The sequence below is a fragment of the Xenopus tropicalis genome, chromosome 8, assembly GCF_000004195.4.
Source record: "Xenopus tropicalis strain Nigerian chromosome 8, UCB_Xtro_10.0, whole genome shotgun sequence".
Lineage (NCBI taxonomy): Eukaryota > Metazoa > Chordata > Amphibia > Anura > Pipidae > Xenopus > Xenopus tropicalis.
Window position 1 is genome coordinate 139,614,895 of NC_030684.2, and position 14,376 is coordinate 139,629,270.

At 37.7% G+C, this 14,376-nt stretch overlaps 1 protein-coding gene across 1 annotated transcript in view; it reads right to left on the reverse strand.

The window, feature by feature from the left end:
- Window positions 1-14,376, reverse strand: part of LOC100496508 (Fc receptor-like protein 5) — a 297,411-nt gene that overhangs the window by 202,744 nt on the left and 80,291 nt on the right.

Consider the following 14,376-nt stretch of genomic DNA (forward strand, 5'->3'; position numbering starts at 1 on the left):
TAAAACACGAAAAAAAAATAGCCAATATGTTTCTAGTACAAACAATAATACGGGTATAAAGGGGTATAGTCACTCTGAACGTGATGGTAAATATGCTAATTGCACAATTTTGTATGCTAATGAAGTGTGAGGCTATTTAATCATGTTCACTGCATTGGTTTGTAAGCCTGACGAAGGGGTAAGCCCCCGAAACATTGCTATGTTGAATAAACACGCAGGGGCTAAGCCCCGCTTGCATCACACTCGTTGTGCCGGTCAAATCTTTTGATGGACTGTGCTGGGAGCGCTTACTCTCTGGGCTGTGCACCGAGTATTAAGTTTTGGAGGAGGTAAGGGTGTGCTGGTGGAACTTTCTCTTTTGTCATACACGGTAAAATCCACCTCGCCAAGCGAGCGGATCTTCTCCCGATATCCCCAACTACAAGTGGGCGATATCAGGTTAATTTGGATTAGAATAGTAGGTATAGGTGCCGTTGCAGTCCCCTATCTGACTGAAAAATCAAACCTCGCCGATTTCAGGCCAAATGTCGGTTGTTCGTGCCTGGTCTAGAGGACCAATATTGGCAGCTAGAATCAGTCCGTGTATGGCCACCTTAAGACAGGTACTTGTGGCAGTAATGGCAGACATAAATGATGAGGCGATAGACTACCGCATGAGTGTACATGTCTTCAAAATTAACCTCTCTCCTGCCCTAGCAATATATGGATTGAGAAGGACCACCAAAGAGGGTGAAAGGGAATATGAAACAGATGCTCGTCAGTTGGTTGAGAGAAGCGTTTTTGTAGATGATGGACTAAAATCCTTACCTACTGATAAAGAAGAAATTGATTTTCTCTCATGAACACAAGAAATGTTGTCAGAAGCCAACCTCAAACTTTATAAGATCATCTCCAAAAGCAGTAATGTAATGAAGATGTTTTGTTCAGAAGATTATGCTGCCAAACCTTGACCTGGACTCAGATTCCCCCTGTGCAGCATTGTCTTGGCCAGCTATGGGTTGCTAAAAAGAATGTATTCATGTTCCAGGTGTCCACTTTCAACAAGACCTTCACTAAGCATTAAGTGCTATTCAGTTCTGAATAGCTTCTATGACCTATTCAGATTTGAGGCCCCAGTCACAATTTAAGGGCAACTACTACTTAGAGAGCACCAGTCACAGCAGTAAAGCAACCTAGTATTTCCTCCATATTTCTTTAAGACACCTTTAAAGTGATACCCAGACTTTCCAATAAAACTGTCTTTGAACATTCTTCTCACACAAGAGGCTGTTATGGTTCAAGTTCCTCCAGTAGACTTTGACTGCAGAAGACTCTGTTGTCATCAGTGGAAACACATTGAACATCTTTCTATTGTGCATTTGAACCACTGGTGTAAGAAGGATTTGCATGTTCTTCAGAACATACAAAGAAGAAGGAGTGGCAAGAGGCTAAACCTAAACTACAAGCAAGTGATCTTGTTGTACAAATGGACAGAGAGGTTCACTGGGATAATTTACCTATGATAACCTTCTGCATCTCTGTTTCATTTGTCCTTCAACCCCTGTAGCTTCTAGTGTGACCTACAACCCCTGCCTTCTTCCTAAATTCCCCAGTGTGTTGTTAGCAGCCATTTTTATATGCGTCCTAACTGCTATCCAGCCCTGCTTAAAAAATATTCTCTGACCAACTAGATTGATTCCCTGTATGGAAGATTTTTATGCAGTTTTGGAAAACAATTCTTTAAGATCTGCACACTTGAGCAGTTCAGCTGTGTCTGTGGAGATCTGCTCATAACAATGAATGATGTTCTGTGTACATTCCAGCCCAGAACTAAAGAAATTATCACTAAGTACAGCAGGTTGAAACAGAAAACCTCACTAGCTATGATGCTTAGCTGTGTGTAGCTATATCCTTAATATGTGCATGCACATTACGGGCCTCCACGTGTGCATAAAATTGAGTGCTACAATAAACCTATTGGAATGGGGAATAGTATCACTCAGGAATGCCTTAAATTGGTATTGCTAGGCACATCTTAGTTGTAAATTGCTACTTAACATCATAACCTTAATTCCTAACATTCCTATTTAAAAAGTCACATTTATGGAAAACGCTATGTACAAATTATGTACGATGTTGAGCCCATAATGCACATCATGACCTTTCCACTGCTGGACAGGGGGGGGTCACTTCAAGTCAGGACTTCAAAGAGTGAATATGTGCACTTACACAGGGCTGCAAACATCCCAGCACAAGTCTGTATAATGTATTATTTCATATCCATGGCTGGAAAGTAAGACAAAGTCATATACACTTTAATACTTTTGGTTTCAGGTAGATTTGAAATTCTTCCCGGGCTGAATCTTGTGAGACTGATATTGTGCCCCTTTATATTCATATGGACATTGGGTTTGCTCTGGCACCACATCAAGGCACAGAGAAATACAGGAGATCTGGTGAGAGAGGGAGATTAACCTGCAGCTCTTATGGCTTCTTTGGATCAAGTCCATCATTCAACATATTACCCTGCTTCCACTTCTGTTTCATTATATGTATAATAAACAGAGCTATTGCTGAATATTAATTTCTGTCTGTTTTTTTAAATAAATGAATAAATATGAACTTGTATGAACAGTGTATTTTCATCATATCTGACAATAAAGAAGTTTCTAATAGAATTTACAGAGAGTTCTTTATTGTTGTATTTCTTCTAATTAAATTACAATCTTCTTGGTGTGTAATGACCCTTTACCCACGGGTAAGTATTGCCCTCCTGTCCTGATAAGGTATGGGGAGCGCATAATCATTTAATGGTGATTACCCATAAAACAGCTGTGGCCTCATCCAACAGACTGACCCACGTGTTACTTTCTGAGAGTTCTGAGGAAAAACCATCTACCTAAACATCTGCTTCTTGCCTTTTATCACTGTTCCATCGAGAGCATACTTACGTATGGACTATGTGTGTGGTTCGGTGCCTGCACCTCCAAAGAGGTTAAGGCACTTCAGAGGGTTGTTAGATCTGCAGAGAAGATAATTGATTGTCCGCTCCCAACCCTGGAACACATTTACATCTCCCGTTGCCGGAAAAAAGCTCTGGGCATTGCACACGACCCGACTCATCCTGGCCACTGTCTCTTCCAGCTCTTGCCATCAGGGAAGAGATATAGAGCATTTAAAGCCAGAACTAATCGTCTGAGAGACAGCTTTTATCCAAGAGCAATTATGGCTTTAAATATGTAACAGTAGACTGATATTATATTTTACTATGCCACTGCTTTGAGTTGTTGCTTGCTTCTTTTAAATCTCGTTGTTTACTATGTGACAATGACAATAAAGATATATTCTATTCTATTCTTCTACTGTTTTATACTTGTAGTGTGGGATCCTGAAAGGTGCAGGCACTGTGCTAAATTATTCGTGGTACCCATTTTCTACTTTAAGGGGAAGTTCACCTTTCTACAATTAGTATTAGAGCAACATCACTTTCCATTTGCAATATATATCTATTAAATATTAAGTACCTTGGTTCAAATTTAGAAAGCTAAACAGCTGATAGTGTAAGAAAATTACATGGATTGATGACAATGGAAGTTATGGCCCCAAATGTGCTTACTTCCCTCTGTGTCCTCTCATGTTTTCCAGTTGGCTGCTTTTCTTATGCTATCCTAGAGTCCAAGTCAGAGTGGATTGCTAGGAGTGTTGCAACTATGCATTTGGTTCACTTGACTCAACATATTCAATGATGTCACTCAGTTATCACAATTATCACACTGGGTGCATTGGCACCTAAGCAGTAACCCATAGCACAACACTGCCAGGGGCAAGTCAGCCCATATATAGGCAGTATGTACAGGGTTTTCCTGAACCTTTGAGAACCTACCCCATACTGCATCCATTGGCTAATGCCAGTTTAAAATGGCACAAAGATATTTCATGGATTTTATGGATCAAAGCCAAATGCCTAAGCACAGAGGAAGTCACATTTCTAGGAGATCCAACACAGTCTGGGCAGCAAATGTGTGTGATGGGTTCTATAGGTTGGTCAATAAGCATCAGATGGGCTAATGTTTTGGGGTATATAGAGTGTTTATTATTACCTTCTGGGGTTGTATACAAATGCCCCAGTTGTCCATATTGTGCCCCTTGGTGCTGATAAACTGAGCACTTGGGTCTTGATATTATAAACTAAATAATTACCTTATAATTAAAGGCAATTTTTTTATTGTTCTTTATAGATGGAAATCTGGCTTCCCTGGTAGCAGCTCTCACTGGGATACTAGCAGTGTTGCTTTTTATTATCACTGTCATCATCACCTTCAAGTTCCGACACAAACTTGCCCCATTGCTAATGTGTCCCCTGCATCACCCCAAAACAGGTTAGATATGCAATGTTCCTGTCTCCTCCCCTTTTAGTATTATAATTCTCCTCCTCCAGTGTCCTAATTATTTTATTGGTAGAGACCTTCTTCATAGATTTTTATAGATTTTGATGAACATTGAGCTCTGCCATTGTCTATAAAAAAAAGACTTGAATAAAAGAATGAATACAAAGGATGCACGCAGTAAGAATTTGCCCTATACTGACACTCTGATAATGAAGGTATTTCTAATGGAATGAAGGCCCTTGAGCATTAGGTAATGTAGGCTGTTCTACAGTTGGACTACACTCACATGGAACAGGGAATGGAGAGCAAAAATAGCTGACCAATAAGTGCATTAGCTAGAGTACTATACTATATCAGTATATCAATGAAAGGAAAATCTATGAAAAATTGAAAGTTACCATTGATGGGTTTAGCAGAATTAGCTAATTGGTTAGAATTTGAATGTTTTTTTGTTCACAAAGAATAAATGAAATGATAATCTATGTTTTTTTAATATATATTTTTACAGAGAGGAGCTTTCCAAAAACCCACGTTAGGTAAGTAATTAGACAAACCAATTTATCAGCACACAAACACCATGGAGTTTGATAGTTTGATATTCCATTCCATTAAAATTAAACTGTTATTATTTTTGAAAAAAATATGCTTACCAGACACCTCTAAAAATCTCCACAAAATCACATAGCTCATAATCATAAAACTGCAAATATCTATAGGAGATTTCTAATAGGATTAAAAACTAGGCTGAGAATCTTGCCACCATGGATCACACTATCGACCACAATACTGAACATTATAATTAATTGTGCTTTCTAACAGAACAGCAAATGATGAAGAGACACACAGCCCAGCAATGTTGTATGAAGATATATCAGACTTGGGTAAGGAAAATAAAAAGAGTAAATAAAGAGAAAATAATTAGAGATCAACACATTTTTCCCCTGATAGTTTTGTAGGAGAATTTACATCTTTGTTAGTCTTGAAAATTTTGCAAATATGCTCCAGAATAGTGATGAGCGAATTTGTCAAGTTATTATTCGCCAGAAAAATAGTGGAACAGCAAAAAAGTTAATGAAATGCGGCTACTGCAGAGGTTTTTGATGCAATCACATTTTTTTTGATGCAATCGTGATGTATTTGAAGAGATTGTGACTTTTTTTATGCCACTTTTTTACACAACCACAACTTTTTTGTTGCCCTTTTGACTTTTTCTTCACTTTGTAATTTTTTTTTTGCACCCATTTCACGGACAAAATGTGCCAATGGCAAAATGTGGAATTTCTCAAGGAATCCATGCCTGGCAACATTTTTTGCTCATCACTACTTTAGAATTTTGCTGTGGGCTTTGTGGAGATCTTTGCACCAGAAAAAAACTCCAACACCATTAGAAGTTCTTCATGCATTTTTTTCCTCTGGAAACAAAGTGGGAAATATTACCCAGTGATTCTAATGCCTTTGGTGAAAGCCAATTGATTTCAATGCATTTGGCAATATTTTTGGAAAATTTAGCACATTACTAAAAATCATTTGTTTAATGTCTTCTGATATTTGTTATGCTCTCAGTACCTTGACTTGTGCCACACACAGATAGATAGGGGATAAAGGGTGCAGGATTTCGGACAAGGATACGTCTAAAATACATTTAAATAATTAAGAAAGTTTCAATCTTGTCTCTATACAGCCAATTGCAGTTCCCATCAGGAAGAAGAAGTCTTTTACACCTCCATTAATTTCAGTCATACCCAAAAAAGTGAGTTTTATTGATATTCATGTTTTTCCTTAATTTAAGTGTTCCAAATACAATTATCAACTGTAATGGTATGAACTGGTCTCTGTATATTGATCATAACAATTTTAGCTTTCTATTTGCAAGTTCTAGAAGCTTAGTTAGTCCTACACCATAAGAATATCTGTTAATGGCAACTCTACATATCAGCAAGTGAAGAATCAGGGCAACTGCTTTCAAAGTTCTGTCTCTTCTCTCCTTAAGGCTGCCAGGATACCCAGGCTCACTGTACTCTCACATACCAACGGTAGTAAAGAAACACTGGGCTACTAAAAGAGGAAGGTGCAGGGCAGAGAGTTATATTTAATTAGTCAGTATGCTCACTCAAAAACTATTTTCAGGCAATGCCCTTCTTGAAGATTTACAATAAGTACAAACTGGGCTATATGTCAAAAATAGCCTATATTTACAAATAGCCTAACGAGGGAAATCAACCTTCATTTACTTGCATTTTCCTGTTTTATTTATTTTATGAAAATATTTTTATTTGGACAAAAATATTACTAATTTCAACTAGATTCAATTATGATGCAACTATGATTTTAGCCAATTTTGAAAATGATTTTCACTGTTATTTCTCAATTTCACACTCGTAAAAATTGTTACAGGTTATGGCATGCACATGGTTTCTATGCCCAATTACTTTATGGCAATTATAATATTTATTCATTTTCATTTTGTTTATTTTTTGTACATTTTATAATTTTTGTATGTTTTTGTATTTTTTTTATCAGATTCTCCTGTGCACAGCAATAAAAATGTAAGTATTGTTCAAATTTTTGACCATAATTTAATAAATCGGTTTTTAGTAATGGTTCTTTTTCATAATGTGTTGCTGTAATAGAAGTAATAGCAGTAGTAATAATAATAACAACAATAATAATCACCATCATAATAAAACTCATCCCTATTATTTGGGATGAGAGAATTTTTTTCACCTGATACAGATTCATGATGAAATTTGTGAGGAGAATATTAATAAGTATTATTATTATTATTATTATACAAGTAATGGACAAGAAAATTTGCCCATTAATAGTGATAATAATAAAATATTAGTAGTAGTAGTATTGTTATTAATAAATAATATTAGTAATAGTAATAATAATAACATTTAGAATAAATAGCAATACTATAATCATAGTAGTGATACAAAACTACCATACAGCATGGTTTTAAATTCTAACAATTAAGCCCATGGTGACTATGGTGATTATAATGCTGCTATTTATTATTATTTTTTTTCACCTTCACAGATTCTTGATTAAATTTGTGATAATAATAATAATAATAATAATAATAATAATAATAATAATAATAATAATAATAATAATAATAATAATAATAATTGTTATTATTATTATTATTATTATTATTATTATTATTATTCAAGGATTGGACAAGAAAAGTTGCCTATTAATAGTAATAAAATATTAGTAGCAGTAGTATTGTTATTATTATATGCTGTCATGTCTATTATACTAATTAAATATTATTTTTATTTTTATTATTTTTATTATTATATTGGACAAGAAAAGTTGCTTAATAATAATACTAATAGTAACTATTCTTCTTCTTCTTCTTCTTCTTTTATTATTATTAGTATTATTACCAATAATACTAAATAATGATAACAATAATAGTAATACTACTAAATAATATTAATAATAGTAATAATAAATGATAATATTTAGAATAACTAGCAATACTATAATCATAGTAGCGATACAAAACTACCATACAGCATGTTATATGTGTAGTTATCCTGTTCTAGATAATAACTGCTTGTGATTTATTCAGGATGAACACTCGGTTACATATGCTGTAATACAGAGGGGTAAACTGACATCAGCCCCCAACCAAGAGACCTGCAACACCTCCTGCATCTATGGGAATATCAACTCCAAATAAAGCCAAGAAAAGCTTGTGTGTTATATGAACTCTCTGACTGGCCAACATATTAAACTTCTTTCCTGAGACCCTCAACTTACAAACACAGGAAAACAGTAATGATTAGTATTGAAACCTGAAATATCTGTCTTGTAGTATTTACAAATCAGCAGAAATAAAGTAAAAATATGTAAATATACCTGATGATGTGTTTTGCCATTGATTTAAACAAGATGTTTCTGCCATAGACAAGCAAATAAGGGGGGTATAGACTATTTGGAAATATGTGTAGAAGGGGGTGCCCTTAAATGATGGCTTAATAGCCAAAGGGTTTCATGTAAGAATCAACTCAAAAAGTGAGTGAGATATTAAATAGAGTCTGTATATTATATAATTGATATTAAAGTATGAAATTATGATAATTGCATAATAAGTGCATCTGAATATGTAATGGTTTGCCTTTTAAAGAAATGTATTTTCCCCTGAAAACAAAGTGCTTGGTTTAGTAAAGGAAAGTAGCTCTGCAAAAATGATTCATTTCAGTTAATGCTTTTACCAAGAGTTTGAAAATAATTTACAAAACACCAAATAATACTGGAACCTGAGCAGCAGTGCAGTGAGGAACCCTTGGGGCAAATAAGAGAGAAATGTACAGTTAAGGCAAATAAGAGACTGTCTGACTTAAGAAGCGATTTTATTTTCGTTATTTTTTGTTGAGCCATGTGAGATATATTTTAGTATGCCATATTTTAATCAATATTTTAAAGCATGCAATATGTTTATGCATTATTTTATAGTGTGTGATATTATCAAACGCTATTACTCAGGTAACGTTACACATCACATATCACATGACTTTAGCCATTTCTGTTCTGAATCGCAAGATGGAGGACGCAGATGATGCAGGTATGCAATCACTACCTTAAGCGCCAATACAGCACCCCTTTGCTACCCAAACACCGGAGAGGCAACACTGATTCGGGTCACAGTGGCAGTAATAAAAATATTAAAAAAAATGAAACATCAGCAAGGTAGGTAGGATTGGGCATGATAGAGGTGCCAGTAGATGGAGGCATGAGTGTTCTCAGAACACTAAAGCAAACACAAAGCAAAAAAAGGAAAGAAGAGAGTAGAAAAGAGCAGAGGCCAGAACACAGTAAAGTCAGAATTGGAAGCAGAAGGGACAAAGGGAACTTTTATATCAGAAATTTGGGGCAAAGCAGCAAAAATGGAAGGATTACTGACTGTGAAAGAAAAATTGATAAACCTAATAACCTTAATGAGAGCAGTGAGAGCTCAGGTGTAAGTAGATAAGAGAGAACAGAAGGTCAAGAAAAAAAAAGGAATCACGTGAAAAAATTAAAAGTTCTGCAAATTCAGATTTGTCTAACAATGACAAAGGAAGAGAGGCCTCACTACATTTCTTATAACAGCCCAGAAGATTTATCTGATATTGAATTTACAGACAAAGATTATCTTCCTGAGGAACAAAAAGTGAAAGTGAGGAAATTGACACCCCCTCCTCACCCAAACAAACAAAGAAAAAGGATCATCAGAACAGACTGAGAAATCTAAAGTTTACAGAGTTTGAAAATGAAGCTCTTATTGAGAAATTAGGGCCATTGTTTGACAGAATAATTGGCTAATATTCTGCTACTGCCCTGAAAACTAAATACTGGAAGGACATAGCTGCCCATATGAACAGTGTTGGTGTCTGTCCAAGAATTGCAGCATTGCAAGAAAAGATAGATATAAAAAGGGTCCTCAAGAAAATACTTTCTGATGAATCCAAATATAGGTACACATCATAAGGAAATATTTTTATTTTTGTTAAGAGTTTACTTCTTGCTTACTGCCTTTCCTTACATATTATTTTATTCTTTCCTGCTTTCTTTATTTTTATGTATGTTATGCACGCATACGCATCTGTGCTACTTATGTACCCAAGGCTGTTGAGTAGAACAATAAATTAATGCAATAAACGGGGTCATTACAATAATAGAAAAACAGTGTGTTAAGGGCCTGTACTCTTCTTTATGAAGGAGGATAATTCTGGAAGCATTGTTTAATACAGAATATAAGGGAGAGGGATGGGAGTTGGTGAGGCCAGTTAGTAGCAAGTTGCAGTAGTTTAGTAGGGTAAGTGTCAGAGCATGCCTTAGTATTCTACTGCTTACACTGGAAAGAAAGGGATTCATTTGGGCAGTAACGAGTAAAAAAAAAGGGTCGACAATATTATGGGATTGCTTATTTTAGGCAACACAATAAGGGTATTTATATATTTTGTTTAGTGCCTTCTAAAAAGTTTTTTTTCACTGCTTATGAAGAAATGCTGATGCCTCCATGGAGACTGTGTGACTGGTATCACTGGTGTTTTTGATTCTGACAGAAATGTAACCAAAAGTAGGTCCAACGACATTAATATAAGTGTCTTTTCACTTGCAGAGAAGCTTATTGTTAATGGAATAATATTTTTTTAAAAAAGATTTATCAGAAGCAAAGGCAGACAATTGTCACTTTCTAGCATTCCAGGTAATATTGTGTTAGCAGAGTATCTGGGTAATTTGGAGAAGCAGTGACAGTCAGAACTCTTACCAATCAGGATGATGCTGCAAGCAGATACAGGAACATAACATCACATCCTGGAGACTCTTCCCAGAATGCACAGGTTCATAAAAACTTTCTAAACACAAAACAATATGTATACTGACACCTACTGGCAGAACAGTATAACACAGTATATTAGAGAGAAGGTTTTTGTCTAATATATTGTTTAGCAAGTTTTGAGGAGATGTGGTTTGTGTAAGACTTGTGCAATGGTATGAAAGGGAATTGTGTCCGTGTATATTGCAGGTGTTTCAATGAGAGAAGTGCAGTGTATTAGTAATAAGATAGCTGTGTTATTGGCCAAGTGTGTCTTGCTGGGTTAGGTGCAGTCAGTTCATCTTGTACTTTTGTGCAGTCAATCTTTTCAACTTGTTTTTGCCTTGCAGTATGTATGGCTAAAGATTGTACCTATTTCCCAAATTCTTATTTTTTTATGACTGTACAGAAAAGTTTTTTTATTGTTTTTTCATTCATTTTTAATCTCAAAAAATAATAGAATAACTGAATTCTCCATCAACTTGTATGTTTTATGTCACGATGAACAGGGTCCTCAAAAAAATATATCTTTTCAGATAAAGGGTGCGTTAGGACTATGATGGACATATAGCTTTGCGATCATTGAGATTTTGCATATGCAATATGACCATTAACCCTTTCACTGCCAGCCGTTTTGGACAAAGCGGAACTTCTACTGTCAGACAGTTTTTGAACATTTTGCACTGTTTCACTTTAGGGGCCTTTCCCCGGGGGGACTTTTAGTTTATCCAGAAAAACAATGGGCCTGATTCACTAAAGTGCGATAAAATTTATTGCACGCTTTTTTGCGTTAAATTAGGCGCGTGATTCACCATAGTATTATTGCGTGCGTTAAGTCGCCATATCGCATGCGTTATTTTTCGTGCGACCGCATGCGCTAGTTTTAACCCATGCGTTAACTTCCGCGCTGAAAAGAATACGATCGCATGATTCACAAACACTTAGGTGCGCTAAATATCACATTGATCTATGCGAAAATTAACACCTACTACAGGCAGGCGATAAATTATAGAAAAGTACAGTAAATTAGTTTTTGCAATAAATATGGACTTACAGTGTTATTTATTCAAGTCTGTGTCTTTTTACTAAATTTGACTAAAGTCTTGGCATGTATGGAATTTCGCTACTAATATACAGTACTATAGTGGGGAATATTTAGTCGCCATAATATACAGTACTATAGCGGTAAATCTTTAGTCGCCAAAATATACAGTACTGTTCCAGTAAATATTTAGTCGCACAAAATACATTACTAGGTATATTTTGGTGATTTCTTTGTCGTGACTTTGTGGCGGACATTTTGTAGCGATTTTGTAATCTCGTGACATGTGCGACTTGGGGCCATTTTGTGTCATTGAGCCTGCTGTCACCACACTGAGAGCATCATGCCTGGGGTTTCAGAGCTGCTACCAGGGGAGAGGCTCTATATTACGACATTCTTTCTGCACTCAGGATATGACAACCCGCCGCTGGGGCCCTTAGGGGTCCATGAGAGGAAGAGGGCAATCCTGCGTGAGCTCCAAGCTGGTTTGCTCACCGGGTTTGCCCTTGAAGTAGACCTCCGCCTGCTCCAGCGCATATGGTCTGACCTGAAGCGTAGGAATTCTGAACTCATAGCTGAAATTGCGGAAGGTAATTATTGTACTTTATTATGCTGTTACAGTATACGTTCAGTAAAAGATTTAGCAAGTAATTTGAACTAAAGGTACAAATGTAAGAAATGTCAGGGATGATGAAAGTAACATAGTAACATAGTAAGTTGGGTTGAAAAAAGACATACGTCCATCACGTTCAACCATAATGCCAGTGAGGAACTGAAACTTTGCTCACAATAAACCTCTGAATATTATTTCACATCTTTGTGACTCCTTGTGAAAATCCTGTGTGTGCCGTCACCCCATGCCTGTCTAGATTTTGTTTTGCCCCAGGCACCCAGGTATTATTGTTCCTTATGGTGTGCAGCTTCCCAGCACTTCCTATTGTATATATATATATACACTAGTGATGGGCGAAATGTTTCGCCAGGCATGGATTCGCGGCGAATTTCCGCGTTTCGCCATTGGCGGATTGTTTCGCGAAACGGATGAAAAAATTCGCCGTGGAAAAAGAATAGCCACGCGACTAAATAATAGCCACGGGCGACGAAATAATAGCCGCGTGCGACAAAACAATAGCCGCGCGACAAAATAATAGCCACGGGCGACGAAAAAATAGCCGCGCGACAAAGTAATAGCCGCGGGCGACGAAACAATAGCCACGCAACGAAATAATAGCCGCGTGCGACGAAACAATAGCCGCGCGACAAAATAATAGCCGCACGACATTTTCGCCGTTTAGCAAATTTTTCGCCGTTTCGCGGATCTTTTTAAAGATTCGCAAATTTTTCGGCGAAGCGAAACGGAACAGATTCGCTCATCACTAATATACACATCTATTTTCAAATACATATGCATAAATAAGTTTAAAGCAGGGGGGAAGCAGCAGGGAGTGGCCCATAGTGTGAGTCATTTGGGGGAAGGGCCACGAATGCTTTAGGGGGCCCTGGCTAACAATGTCTGTGTGTTCTTTGTATTGATGTGAGGGTTCACAGGGGGAGGGGCCATTGGGGGCATGGGAGGAGGGGGGCCCAAAAAATGTTGTTGTGAGGGGCCCCATTTTTTATGATGGTGTATATATATATATATATGTATAATATATTACACAAAATAACATCTTGCAATACTATCTCACAGAACTAGAGGCTCCAGAGGCCCCCGAGACCCCACCAGCAGAGGCCCCCGAGGCCCGTCTACCAGAGGCCCAACCACCAGCGACCCCAGAGGTCCAACCACCAGCGGCCCCAGAGGCCCAACCACCAGCGACCCCAGAGGTCCAACCACCAGCGGCCCCAGAGGCCCAACCACCAGCGACCCCAGAGGTCCAACCACCAGCGACCCCAGAGGTCCAACCACCAGCGGCCCCAGAGGCCCAACCACCAGCGGCCCCAGAGGCCCAACCACCAGTGGCCCCCGCAGCCCCCGAGGCCGAAGAGGCCCCCGAGGCCCCAGGGTCCCCTGAGGCCACGGACACTCCCCCCCTTCATTCCTCCCCCAGTTTCCCCCCAGGCCCTTGAGTTCTCCCCCCAGGCCCCGGACTCCCCCCAGGCCAAGCGCTGGGCACCAGGTTCTTCTGTGCATGAGGGACTATCAGTGCAGGAGGACCTGGCCAACATCAAGGCCGAGCTGGCCCAGCTCCGGGGGGAAATTAACGAACTCAGGAGGGACATACAAGAACTCAAGGGCAGCAAGCCCTTAGTTTTACTTTCCATATTTTCTTCCCCTTTAATTGTTCAAATAAAAGTTTTAATGTTTCTACTTTTGAACTGGTTAATGTCTAATTATTTTCCCCTACACCCTTACATTTATCAGTAACACATCAATATGCTATATGGGTTAAATTTTTGCAAATATTCTGCCAACAATTTTGCCTTTAGCCCATTTTGCTGAATAGTAAAACTTGCGCTAATTAGTACGTAGCGTATTTTCTGGCGAGTGGGATAACTGCCAATCCAATGTTTTGTTGCCAGAATAATTGCAATATTATATTTGTTCCCGTTTAATAAAGTGCCCATAACATATTTGCCATTTATTCTGTGTCTAAAATCTCCCACTAAATTTAAGCCACTTTAGCAAATGGACCCCTAAGTATTTG